Source organism: Chenopodium album, chromosome 7, assembly GCF_948465745.1.
Source record: "Chenopodium album chromosome 7, dcCheAlbu1.1, whole genome shotgun sequence".
In the NCBI taxonomy this organism is placed as follows: Eukaryota; Viridiplantae; Streptophyta; class Magnoliopsida; order Caryophyllales; family Amaranthaceae; genus Chenopodium; species Chenopodium album.
Window position 1 is genome coordinate 24454752 of NC_137840.1, and position 13971 is coordinate 24468722.

The 13971-nt window shown below is 44.9% G+C and overlaps 1 non-coding gene across 1 annotated transcript; it reads left to right on the forward strand.

Moving 5' to 3' along the window:
• The first annotated feature begins 230 nt into the window (after positions 1–230).
• Positions 231–336, forward strand: LOC145641297 (small nucleolar RNA R71). Its single transcript, XR_014115344.1, has one exon. It is a non-coding gene; the product is annotated as a small nucleolar RNA R71 (small nucleolar RNA).
• The last annotated feature ends 13635 nt before the right edge of the window (positions 337–13971 follow it).

Here is a 13971-nt window from a genome sequence, read left to right on the forward strand (position 1 = left end):
TGTTGATCGCATTTAGATGGTCTATAGAGTACACCAAAGAGCCACTCTTGCTAGTTGAATCCCTGTCACCATCTTTCCAATCTCTATAGTACTTAACCATGTCCTCTATAATGTCCACCACTTCCTCTTCTGTCCGATTCATTATGGGACCTCCGGCACCCTCATCAAGGCATGATTTTCCTTAAGGACTTAGGCCACCATAGAAAATTTGAATGACTTGATAGGTTGGAATTCCGTGGTGAGGACATTCCCTTTGGTACTCTTTATACCTCTCCCATGCTTCTTAGAGGCTTTCATTAGGTCTTTGCTTGATCCCTTGAATCAAAGCTCTAGCCTCCGCCGTTTTCTTTTGTGGGTAGAATCAAGGCAAGAATTCCTTGGTGACTTCGTCCCATGTTCGTAGGGAATTTGGCTTTACCTCCTTATCCAACCATTCCAAGGCTCGGCCTATGAGAGAAAATGGAAACAACTTTAGCCGGATGAATTCTTAAGAAACTCCGTTCACTTTGATAGTGCTGCAATAATTTTCGAACTCCTTGAGATGGTTCAACGGACTCTCATTCTTAGCTCCGCTAGATTGTCTCCTTTTGATCAAAGCAATCATAGCCAGCCTAATTTCGAAGTCATTCACCGGTGTTGTAGGTGGAGCGATTCCACTCTCAAACTTGTACGCACCGGGAATTCCCAATTCTTTTAAAGCAATTCTTAATTGTTCTCCCATGCCTAGTTCTTCTTCAAACCCTTCTTCGCTTGAGGAACTAAATTCCAAGGATCGACTAGCAATTCTTCTCCTTGAAAGAGTCCTTTCGATTTCCAGGTCAAAAGGCACAATGGATCGATCACGAGCTCTATACATGCAAAACTTAATAAAAATATTAGTAGCACGGCTACAAATGTAGCCTTAAGAAACAAAATCTTTTTGTTTTTTTTTCAATTAAAGTGAAATAGACTCAACAACTAAAGCTAAGCACTAATATCACTCCCCGGGAACGGCGCCATTTAGACGAGTGAAAAACTAGGTCGTTATCTAATCTTCTCTCGGTCAAACACAATTTATAAAATCCTAAACCAACCTAATACAAGTATAAGGTAAGTATAGGGTCGAACCCAAAGGAGTTAGTTTGTGTTAACTTTTAGCCTAAATCAAGATATTTTGGAAATTGTAGTGAGAGATGGTTGGTATTATGGAAGCAAAATTAGACTAATCAAGTAATTCAATAAACTAAATACTAGGGATATAGGTTCCACATGCTAGTTCAATAATCATGATAATCGATGATTTCTTCGTTTGATTCAAGCATTGCAAAGGACCAACAATAGTAGCAATCAAGAGAGTTCAAGAGCTATCTCCTAGAGGACAAACTAAGGGTCACTATGAATGGCTAATCAAGGAAATTCACAATCAAACTGAATCAATTAAAGCAATTCTCAAATTGATGGGTCATGTCATTAAGAATTACAATGCAATCTAGATTAATCTTATAGGTTGATCATTCCTAAAATAATTAATCACATGCAAAACTATGTCAAGCAATTTAATTGCAACAATTCAATCAATCAAAGATCATCAACTAGCACAAATTATCAATCAAGCATGCTTCCCCTTCTCCCTAGCAACTAATCTACTCACTAATCATGGTGTAGCTCAAGAACAAATCACTAGAATTAGCATTGATCATCATTCCAAATCAAAATCAAGAGAAAACAATATCAACTACAATATCCAATTCAAATCCAAGCAATTTAAACAATCAAAGATGAAACTAAATCAATATAATTAAGTAAAGAGATGAACTAGAAGAAGAAATTCTTACTAACATTACTGATTGAAAATGAGGAAATCCAAGCACAATTGATCCAATGTAGAAATACAAATCCAATACCAAGAACTTCTCTCTAGCTTCTCTCTAGCTTCTCTCTCTAAAACTAAGCTAATAAAAATTATTTAAAAGTTATCTTTAAAAAGGAATTACAAGTGTATTTATAGGCAAAGAAGAAAAACAGGATCCCCGCGCCCTCTCTAGTAAACCCCGCACCCGCGGAAAAATGCGTACGGAACCCATTCCAAACTCCGCGGGCTTTCTTGGCAACACCCGCGCCCGCGGGTCTTCTAGCCCACGCCCGCGGCAAAGGCCTCCGCGCCTGCGGTAAAGGCGCGGCGAATCCCTTGCTTCCAAAGGGGTGATCAGAGGGTCGCGGTCTCTCTGGTACAGAGCGGGCTCTCCAGACTACCCGCGCCCGCGGGAAGCCTGCCGCCAGACCGCTGAGAGTTCGTGGTCGAAATCTGCCAATTTGGTGCATACAAGCTCGCGCCCGCGGCAGACTTGCAGGGATTGATGCCTTCTCCGACGCCTCTCCAAGCCCTCTCTAAGTCGATTACTTCCTCCTTGCTTAGTCAATATAGCCTATCTTGATCCCCTTGCAAAGATAAATCCTAGGTACCTACACGAACAAACAACGGAAAGGAATAAAAGGGAAAAAAGAACCGAATAAAAGGAAAACACGAAGAAAACACGAAAAACACAAGTAAAAAAAGAGAAAGAAAGGAATTAAAAGAAAAAGGACAAAAAATAAGATAAGAAAGCATAAAAGGAGATGAAATCATCCTAAAAGACTACCCTTTGAGTGCCATAAATGACACTCATCAGCTCCCTGCGCTGCTCCGGCCTCAAGAGTGGTTGCCCGGGCAGCTTAGACCTCGGGAGGCGCTGCCCAGGAAGCTCCAGACTCGGCAACCGCTGCTGGCAGCAGCCATGGCTGCTGCAGCCTCGGGAGGCGGCTGCCATGGCAGCTGTAGCCTTGGCAACAGCTTGCCGAGACTGATGCACCCTTGGTAAACGGCTGCCAGGGATGTTGTGGCCTCGGCCCGGGCTGCCTTCGCTGTAACGAAAGTGAGGACGGCTCCCTCAAGTGTTCCGATTTGGTGAAAATTGCGTATTTTTTTCAAAAAAATTTAGAGCAAATTTTTTTTTTTTTTTAAAAAAAAAAAAACTCGGGGAATGGCTTTTCGCATGCCTATTTTCTTCAATTTTCAACTTCTCAACTTATTCTTTCACAAACCATATCATAATTCCATATTTATAAGTGATTGTGAGTTGAAATTACATAAAAGAAGCAAAGTTCTAAGTTTTTGGACTTATTTTGTCAAAATAAAGCCATTTTGAGCCGAAATGGCTACTCACTTGCCTATTTTCTTCATTTCTCACCTTATAAACTTATTCATTCTCAAACCATCTCATAATTACATATTTATAAGTGGTTGTCAGTTGAAATTACATAAAAGAAGCTAAGTTCTAAGGTTTTGGGTCCAATTCATCAAAATAAAGCCATTTTGAGCCAAAAAGGCTTCTCACTTGCCTATTTTCTTCATTTCTCAACTTATAAACTTATTCATTCTCAAAACATATCATAATTACAAATGTATAAATGATTGAGAGTTGAAATTGCATAAAAGAAGCAAAGTTCTAAGTTTTTTAACCCATTTCATCAAAATAAAACCATTTTGAGCCGAAATGGCTACTCACTTGCCTAATTTCTTCATTTCTCAACTTATAAATTTTTTCATTCTCAAACCATCTCATAATTACATATTAATAAGTGGTTGTGAGTTGAAATTGAATAAAAGAAGCTAAGTTCTAAGGTTTTGGGTCCAATTCATCAAAATAAAGCCATTTTGAGCCAAAAAGGCTTCTCACTTGCCTATTTTCTTCATTTCTCAACTTATAAACTTATTCATTCTCAAAAAATATCATAATTACATATTTATAAGTGATTGTGAGTTAAAATTGCATAAAAAAAGCAAAGTTCTAAGTTTTTTGGCACATTTCATCAAAATAAAGCCATTTTGAGCCAAAATGGCTACTCACTTGCCTAGTATCTTCATTTCTCAACTTATAATATTATTCATTCTCAAACCATATCATAATTACATATGTATAAGTGATTTTCAGTTGAAATTACATAAAAGAAGCTAAGTTCTAAGGTTTTGGGTCCAATTCATCAAAATAATGCCATTTTGAGCCAAAATGGCTTCTCATTTGCCTATTTTCTTCATTTCTCTACTTATAAACTTATTCATTTTCAAACCATATTATAATTACATATTTATAAGTTATTTTCAGTTGAAATTACATAAAAGAAGCTAAGTTCTAAGGTTTTGGGTCCAATTCATCAAAATAAAGCCATTTTGAGCCAAAATGGCTTCTCATTTACCTATTTTCTTCATTTCTCAACTTATTAACTTATTCTTTCTCAAACTATTTCAGATTTTGCGTGGAAGCAGAACTTCAAAGAGAAAGAGGGTGGACAAGCCTAAAAGTATTGATCAACCTAAGAAGAAGCTAAGTGAACAAAGGTCCAAAAGTGAACAAGCGTCGAAGTTGCACTCTTCGAAAGGTTCACCCATGCAACCTACACCACTAGTTGAAGAAATTGTTCTTCAATTTCTCTCTGCTTACATGACCTTTCTTCACAACCGTGCTTGTCATTTGGTCGATCCCATGGAAGTTGCACTTCCTAAGGTAATTTTCCATTATGATGAGGATGCAGTTGCATGGATCAGCAAAGAAGATGTGAAGGAATTTCTACGTGGTGCAAAGCATAACATTTCCCTCATTCAAACATTCATGAGGTACTTCAACGCCCACATAATCTACACTTTTTTCAAGTTATTCAAATTTATGGTGATTATCCTACATGTGATTATTTATTCAATGTTCATGCATGCAGAGCACTACAGGAGCACTAAACTAATATTGATTCTCCTTTTAAAGGTGGGTGGTTATGCCCCGAGCAGTTATCCACTACTAGAATCATAGGCAACCCCCATAACGTGTTGCACTATGTTGAGCAAAGTATCAGGGAATCAGCGCGTGCGAGAGACAAGTTCATATTCGCCCCATGTTATAAAGAGTAAGTCTAACCATGTCAAATTCATTCGATTTGACCTCATTTTATGTTGACTCCTAAATATTAATTTTCTTGTTTATTGTGAATTTATGTAGGGAGCATTGGATCCTCATGGTAATTTGTAATTCCAATAACACAATTTATCACCTTGATTCAGCTCGATCATCGGAGAAGTGGCTCGTGAAGTCTATAATGCAAAAGTAAATATATATAGCTACCTAGTGATGATTATTGCTAATAATAACTAATTTAGTAGTCACACGACTAATAAAATTTTAATGTACTTTTTTTACTACAGTGTTATGAAGAAGCTACATTGTCATGCTCCAAAGGGTCCAACATGGAACTCACCGTTGGTAATTTTCATGATATTGTGATTGATTTGGGTATTTTTATACCCGGCCAGGTAGCCCAGCCAGAAAGCGCCACGTGTCCTCCATATAGGTGCCATTTGGACCTATGGAGTGATGACACGTGGAGGGTGGACTCTTCTCCGTCCTACGTGGACTGAAGGTCCAGCAGGGACCATTCAGTCGGCGACACGTGTCACCCAAAAGGTGCTTCAGAATCCTTTTGGGCACAATGACACGTGTCACTCAGGTGTTGGCCCTGGGATGGCGGCCTTCTAAGGCCCAAATCCCGAGGCGCCGCAAAACGGCGTGACCTAACTCCTAGGTCATCAGATCCTAGGAGGGCGCACTTTTCCCTATAAATAGGGACGTTACGTCATTTATGACGAGAGACGAAAAAAGAGAGAATTCTTGACACACAACACGAGACAATACGTCACTTACCACAGAGCTGTCGTTTTCAAGGAACACACAACACTTTACCTGAGCTTGGAATCCAAGCAGATAACTTTACTTCCGCACGTTTCTTCTTCGAATATTTACTGACTTAATCTTCGGAGGCGGACCACCGACCATCCGGCGGTCCGTTTGCTTTGCAGGTACAGGCATCCTCAGTTGAATCCAGTTTCAGTGTTGTAACTCTCCCGAGGGACAAAAACCCCCGAAACATTTGGCGCCGTCTGTGGGGAGAGTACCTCTGAAATGGCTTCACAAGAGCTTGTACCAAATCCAGAGACCATTCGGCCTCCAAATGATGTACTGGTCCAAACGGACCATGACTCAGGTGACGACGCTGATGTCGAAACCTATGTGGATCCAAATGGATCCCTCATCTCTAAACGCATCCGCAGTAAGGAACGGCGAGAGCGTCCCCATGTTCAGGCAGGACCAAGCAAAACTGTTGGTCAGCCAAAGAAGCCCTCGGGGCGGCCGGTTGATCCTTCCCAGGCGGCAGGATCAGCTCCCGTCACTCGGGATGAGCTAATGTCACTCCTGAGCAGCCTCAGGGGTGAAATCAAGCAGCTCGCCTCAAAGAAGTCGCCTACTCCTAGAAAGGAGCAGTCGGCCAAGAAGCCAGCCCAAGCTGGCAAACAGAAGTCGGTCAGGGACCGTCAGCCGACTCCTCATCCTGCTCCTAAGGAGAAGGCTAGGTCCCAGTTTGACCTTAATCGGCTCCGTTTCCCAGAAATAGGTGCAAGAAAACCCATCCGGCACATACAGCCGGATGGTAGCAAGAAAACGTTCTCTGACGCTCGGCAATACATTGAGGAGAGGAGAACTCAGCAATCAGAGTCGGTTTCAACGTCGACTTATCATGATAGCTTTCGGAATACCTCTGTGAGATGTTCCCAGTCTGTACATGAGACCCCAGCAAGCAGCCAAAGGGTTCAGTCTGGGCCACATGTGATTCAGTCCGCTCAGTACATGGCACAGCCATTGTACCAGGCACCAGTTGTACCTTACATGCAACCTACCCTCTATGGAGGACAGGCGGCATACGGCTATCAGCCGATGGACTGGCAGCTTAGGCTGCAACACCTTGGAGATCAACCCTCTGCTTTCTCCAGGGAAATAACTGAAGCCGTACAGCCGGCCAAAGTTAAAAACGTTCTGGTTGGGGCCTATGACGAGACCTCCAACCAAGAAGACCACCTGCTAGCATACACCCACCTCATGTATTTACAGGGGTTGGATGATGCCGCATGGTGTCGTTGCTTTCCAGCCACCCTGAAGGGCATAGCCCAGCACTGGTTTGGCAACTTGCCGGCTGGCTGCATAAATAGCTTCAAGACGCTTGCGTTCTTGTTTGCATCAAACTTCTCTATGAACATCCCTGCCAAAAAGACAAGTCTTGACTTGGGCAATGTACAGCAGGGAGATAGAGAAGGTCTGCGATCCTACGTCAGGCGGTTCAATCTGGTCCGAATCCAGATTCATGGGCTGTCTGATGAGGTCGCCTTCACAGACTTCTTTAAGGGTCTGAAGGACGGGTCTACTTTTAAGTACAAACTCGTCCGCAAACAAATCTTTACTCTGCAAGGAGCCTTGCGAGAGGCGGAAGCCTACATACAGGCGACCGAACTCTGCTCCTCCAATAAGCAGTCAGACCATAAGAAGTCCGACCGGCAGAAAGAGACTCAGCCTGCTCAGCTGGCTCCTAAACCAGAAGAGAGCAAAAAGAAAAAGCAAGTCTGGGCCATTGATAACTCTGATCAACCGGCCCAGAAGAAGAAAAAAGAGTGGAAACCGTACGTTCCAAGGTACGAATTCCACAAGGACTGCTGCTCCATCCTTTTGGAAATTAAGGATCGGCTAACTCTTGAAAAGCCGACTGCTATGAAAGGTTCCGTTGAAAATCGAAACAAGAACAAGCATTGCCTTTTCCATGAGGATGTTGGCCTTGACACGAATGACTGCTTTAGTCTCAAGCGGGAGCTCGACCGTCTGGCCGACAAAGGACAGCTGAAGTCCTATGTGAAGTCCAAAGTGACTTCAAAAGCAAACCCGGGGCAGCCCAAGAAGAAGACTCCCCAGCCTGCTGTGAGTGCCGAAACTGATGAAGACCCGGTGTATACCATAGCAGGCGGATTTGCCGGTGGTGGCCCGACCATTCGGGGCACCAAGGACCATCTGAGAAAGATGGTTAATTCTGTTGAGGAGGGGGATACAGCTAGCACATCCACCTTCCCTAAAGTTGTCATCACCGAACAGGACAGAGGCAAAGTCCGTCGGCCGCATGATGACCCTGTTGTCATTGAGTGTAAAGTCGCCAACCAGCTAGTTGGCCGAATTCTAATAGACACAGGAAGTTCCTCTGACCTCATCAGCCTCAAATGCTTGTCCAATCTCAAGTACAAACCGGATAGCATGATGGAGGTCACCCACACCTTAGTTGGGTTTGGAGAAGGACTTGTGCACCCAGTCGGACGAATCGACCTACCTGTCCGCCTGGGAAGCAGGGAGACGGTCGACACATGACCATCCGTCTCCTAGTGGTTGAAGAGCTCACGGCTTATAACCTCATCTTTGGCCGACCCACTCTTAATGAGTGTAAGGCCGTCATCATCCCTGCTCTCATGCTACTCAAGTATGAGAAGGATGATGGAACAGCTGGTTCCCTTAATGGGGACCAAAAGACGGCTCGAGAGTGTTATCTCTCGGACGTCAAGCCTGCGGCCGCAGCATCCGGCCGAGGCAAGCAAATGATTGACCTCGACAATGTCGAGGAAGAATAGTCGGCCCCACCAGCCGGAAAGAAAAGAAAGACTGATCAGCTGGTGGTGGTAAAAAAAGAAAAGCAATAGCAATCACTGACCGGGGAACGGTCGGATGATCTCCGCCCCCAGCCTGCTGGTGAGCACATTGACATCCCTCTGGACGACAGCTGTCCAGAACGGACTGTTAAGGTGGGGACGGTTGCATTTGCAAAGCTGGGTGAAAGCCTTCACCAGCTACTCAAGGAATTCAAAGACATCTTTGCCTTTGAAGTGGAGGAGATGCCAGGCATCAGCCCGAATCTCGCCGTCCACAAACTCGCCGTGGATCCTATAAAGAAGCCCAACCGGCAAAAGAAAAGAAACCACGGCGAAGAAAGAAGTCAGGCGGCAGCTGCCGAAGTAAAAAAACTGTTAGATGCCAAGTTCATTCGGCCGTGCAACTTCCCTGAGTGGGTGGCTTACGTTGTGTTAGTAAAAAAGCCGAATGGAACTTGGCGGATGTGTGTTGATTACACAGACCTCAACAAGGCATGTCCAAAGGATAGTTATCCACTTCCTAAGATCGACAGTCTGGTCGACTTAACAGCCGGACATGCCCTGATGAGTTTCATAGACGCCTATTCAGGTTTCCATCAGATCCCCCTATGGAAAAAAGATCAAGAAAAGACGGCATTCGTCACTGATCAGGGGTTGTTCTGTTATACTGTTATGCCGTTTGGTTTGAAGAATGCGTCTGCTACCTTCCAACGAATGATTAATACGGTCTTCATTAATCAAATCGGAAGGAATGTAAAGGCGTACATTGATGATATGATAGTCAAATTCAAACAGCAGGCGGATCACCTTGCTGATCTCCAAGAAACATTCGCCACACTCAGGCGGCACAAGGTCATGCTTAACCCAAAAAAGTGTGTCTTTGGTGTTGAGTCTGGGAAGTTTCTCGGATTTTTTATTGACCAAAGAGGAATAGAGGCCAACCCTGAGAAAATACAGGCGGTAATCGACATGCAATCGCCCCGTACTATGAAGGAAGTGCAAAAACTAACAGGTTGTCTGGCGGCCCTGGGGAGATTCCTCAGTCGTTCAGGCGACAAGTGCCTTTACTTTTTCCAGGCAATCAAAAAGAAGACAAATTTTGAATGGGGGGATGATGCAGAAGTGGCCTTTCAAAGGCTAAAAACTCATCTGCACTCTTTGCCGAGGCTTGTCAGCCCTTTTCCTAAAGAGAAGCTCTTCATGTACTTAGCCGTCTCTGATCATGCCCTCAGTGCTGTCCTCTTAGCTGAAAGAGACGGCATCCAGCTCCCGGTGTATTTCATAAGCCATGTTTTGAGAAATGCGGAGCTTCGGTACCCCATGGTTGAGAAATTCGGCCTTGCCCTTTACATGGCCATCAAGAAGCTTAAACCTTACTTCTTGGCGCATGCGGTAGAGGTCTATACTGACCAACCGATCAAACGGCCACTCACAACCTTGGAGTCTTCTGGACGAATGCTCAAATGGGCAATCGAAATACAAGGATTAGAAATCTCTTATGAATCAAGGAAGGCAATAAAGGGACAAGCATTCGCTGACTTTATTGTTGAAATGACAAGGCCGGTTGTTCCGGACAATACGGACCAGGTCTGGAAAGTATATGTGGATGGAAGCTCCACTGTGAACGGCTGTGGTGCGGGGATTATCTGTCAATCTCCTGAAGGAGATAAGTACGAATACGCACTACGGTTCAAGTTTCAGGTCTCTAATAATGAGGCTGAGTATGAGGCCCTGCTGGCCGGCATCCGGTATTGCAAGGCGGCAGGGGCGAAGAAGGTATCCGCCTGCTCTGATTCTCAACTGGTCGTACTTCAGGTTAATGGAACGTACGAGGCCACTCATCCGGCCATGATAAAGTATTTGCAGGCGGTCAAGAGTGAAGTTGGGTCACTTGAAGAATTTCATCTAACTCAGGTGCCCAGGTCTTCAAATAATCAAGCGGATGCTCTGTCCAAATTGGCATCATCCGCCTCCTGTGAAACACCTCGGTCAGTCTTCTGGGAGGTCATGGAAAAAAGAAGTATATCAGGGGAAGACCCCATTGGAATTCTTGACCGAAGCTCAACCTGGATGGACAGCATCCGGACCTATCTTGCAGACGGCACGCTCCCTGACTCACCACGGGAGGCGGCTGTTCTGAAAAAACGAGCAGCTAACTTCGAGTTACGGCAAGGAGAGCTCTTCAGGGCTGGCTTTTTGAAACCCCTGTTGAAGTGTGTTACCCCTGAAAAGGGAAAGGAAGTTCTCGAAGAGTTGCATTCGGGATTCTACGCCTCCCATATAGGCGGCAGATCCTTCGCGGCCAAGGCCAGGCTGCTTTACTTTTGGCCGACTCTGGAGTCGGATGCCATGGAAATGGTGAAAAAATGTGACAAGTGCCAAAAGTTTGGCAAGCTCATCCATCGTCCGGCTACAGACCTAACGGCCATCCACAGCCCAATACCCTTTGCCAAGTGGGGCATGGACATTCTGGGGCCATATACAACTGCACCAGGCGGCAAGCGCTATATATTGGTGGCTGTGGATTACTTTACTAAGTGGGTAGAGGCTGAGGCAGTCAAAAACATCAAGACTAAAGACGTCATTTCCTTTATCTGGAGGAACATAATCACTCGTTTCGGGGTGCCCATGTCTATGGTTTTTGACAATGGTCCTCAATTTGAGACGCCTCAACTCAAGACTTGGCTGGGAGACCAGGGGGTCTCAAGCTTCTTCGCATCAGTCGGCCGGCCACAAGCAAACGGCCAGGTCAAAGCCTTCAACAATTTAATCTCAGACGGAATTAAAAAGAAGATTGAGCGGGCTGGTGGCCTTTGGGCGGATGAATTACCACACGTCCTTTGGTCCATCAGAACGACTGCTAAAGGGGCAACGGGAGAAACCCCGTTCCTAATGGTGTATGGTGCAGAAGCTGTTCTGCCCATCGAGCACTATGAGCCTACCCTTCGAATCATGTTGTATGATGAAGAGGCAAATTAGGAGGCCATGCGCCTAGCATTGCACTCACTTCCAGAACGCAGGGGCAATGCTGCCTTGCGTCATGAGATATACCGTCTGAGAATGACTCGGGCTTATAACAAAAGAGTACACAAGCGTCCTCTCAAAGTGGGGGACGTTGTGCTACGGAAAATGGAGGCAGTCGGTAGGGCGAATGAACAGGGAAAGCTAACCCCAAATTGGGAAGGCCCCTACCGAATTTATGAGGAGATAAGAGATGGCACCTACCGCCTGGAAGAACCAGACGGCAGGCAGCTGCCCAGAACTTGGAATGTAGACAACTTGAAAAAGTATTACTTCTAAGTACGAATGAAAAGACCTCAATTTTGTAAATCTCATGTATTATTAATGAGAATATGCCTTCATTTCCCAACTTATCTTTTTTCTTTAAGTGCCGCCTGTACCAAATACAGACGGCCAATATGTTTGGAAAGCGTCTGTCCCAACAGCAGACGCCCCAATCCCTCTGAAGGAGCCGATTGTTTTAGAACAGTCGTCCCTACGAAATTCATCAAGTTTACACCAACACTTAATGAATATTTACTTGATCATTTAAGAGGCCTAAGGCCAGATAAAATCATGATGAGGCCCATGGCCGGATGTTAATAAACAAAAGAGACCGAATGGTCACAGTCTGCTCCAACATGAGCATGACCGTCTGCTCCAACATGAGTCAGATAACCGGCGACGTCCATTTGGGCGAATTCGTCGAGGAGAAGCATCTCCCATTTGGGTGGCACATTGCTCTACGAATATATCAAGCGGCCCTACCGAATGCTAAGGCAGCATTCGCAGTCGTTTGTTTTAATCGAAAGTGAAATCTAAAAGACCTGAATTTTCTATTTAACGCAGTCGTCACTGTTTCATGAGTAGAGGCTAATTGAGGCATAAATCCGGATGCGCCTGTTATTGCTCAGGAGCAAAACAGGCGGAATATTTTATACAAGTTAAGTTAACTACTTAGCAACTATTAAGGCTATTGGCCGGATGACGTCTGATCCTTGCCTATGGGGCAAGACAGGCGGACAATTATTTTTAAAAGAAAATTGGTTAAGTTACAAACTTAGCATTTTATCTCAAAGAGGCTTATGGCCGGAGGCGCTTGTTTTTTGCTTATGGGGCAGAACAAGCGGAGGTTTACCCTTAGCAAATTAGCTAAGTTGGAAATTAGAGTTAGTTCGAGCCAATGGCCGAATGAGCACTTATGCTTGCCAATTTTGGATGGACGTCTGCCGTGTGGTTTGGGGCAATCACCATAGTGATTGATTGACTTAGAAACCATGCATACTCTTCTAAGTATAAAAAATTTCTAAGTCAATCAATCCAATAAACCGAAACCACCCGACATCCGTCCAGGGGCATGAACATTCGCATGATATACAGGTTATAATACTTAGCCAAAAACATGCAATGAAAAATTCAAAATGCAAAGGACAACAACAATATGGATAACTTCAGCCAAATGGCCGAGTGGTTCAAATTAAAAAGACCAATCGTCACCAGACGATTGGTTAAGATTGTTATCTGGCAAAGCCAGAAAGATTGTCAAATTACCCGACCCCTCGGTCGGTAAAGATACAAATACTCGGCACACAGGCCGGAAAAGAAAAGTACATGGCCATTCGGCCGCAGATAAGCATAAAAGCTTAAGTGATCAAGGGAGAGCCTCTTTAGTGGCAGCCGGCTTGTCATCCTTCGGCTGCTCTTCCTCCTTTTTCTCTGGCTCCTCCGCCTGATCCTCCTCCTCGCTGCCCGAGGACGACTCCCCAGAAGAGTCGGACCCAGAACTTTCCTCGGCCTCGGCATTCTCAGTCTCTTCAATAAGGCGAGCGTCGAATGCTTTGCTGGCTTCGTCAAATTTGGTTTCCAAATCTGGTAGTCCGAGTCCGGCTGTACAGCCGCCCAAGTGTCCCGCATGATGGCTTTATAATCGCTCATCATTTGCTTAACAAGAGCTTCTCTCTCTTGATCAGCCACGGACTCAAACTTGGACTTCAGCTGATGCTCCTGGTTGCTGAGGCGCTGCTCCAGGCGGCCCACCTTCTGCTTGGCTCTCTCGGCCTCTTCTTTGGCATCTTGAAGAGGCTCGAGCTTCTCCTTAAGAGTTGAAATCTCTTTCTTAGGGGAAGTGATGCGCAGGCGGGCCGAGTCCAGGTCCTTCTTCACTTGCATATTGGCCTCCGCCTGCGAATACATCATATCAAGCGTCAGATACTCATTCTGAGCAATATCAAATTGAGCTCGATCCAAGGCGGACTCGGCCCGAGCTTTGGCGACTGTTACCTCTTTGGATTTCTCCTTGAGGGGTTGCCTGAGCCCTTGGACGCGCAGAATGGCCTGTAAAAGAACCGAATGGTTAAAACCAGGCGAAAAAAGGAGTAATGCTAAAAAATTTCTTGAGCCAAGACTCATACCTCGCAGAGGTTCCCCAAGATGCCATCCAAGTCAAGGGTGCCGACTCC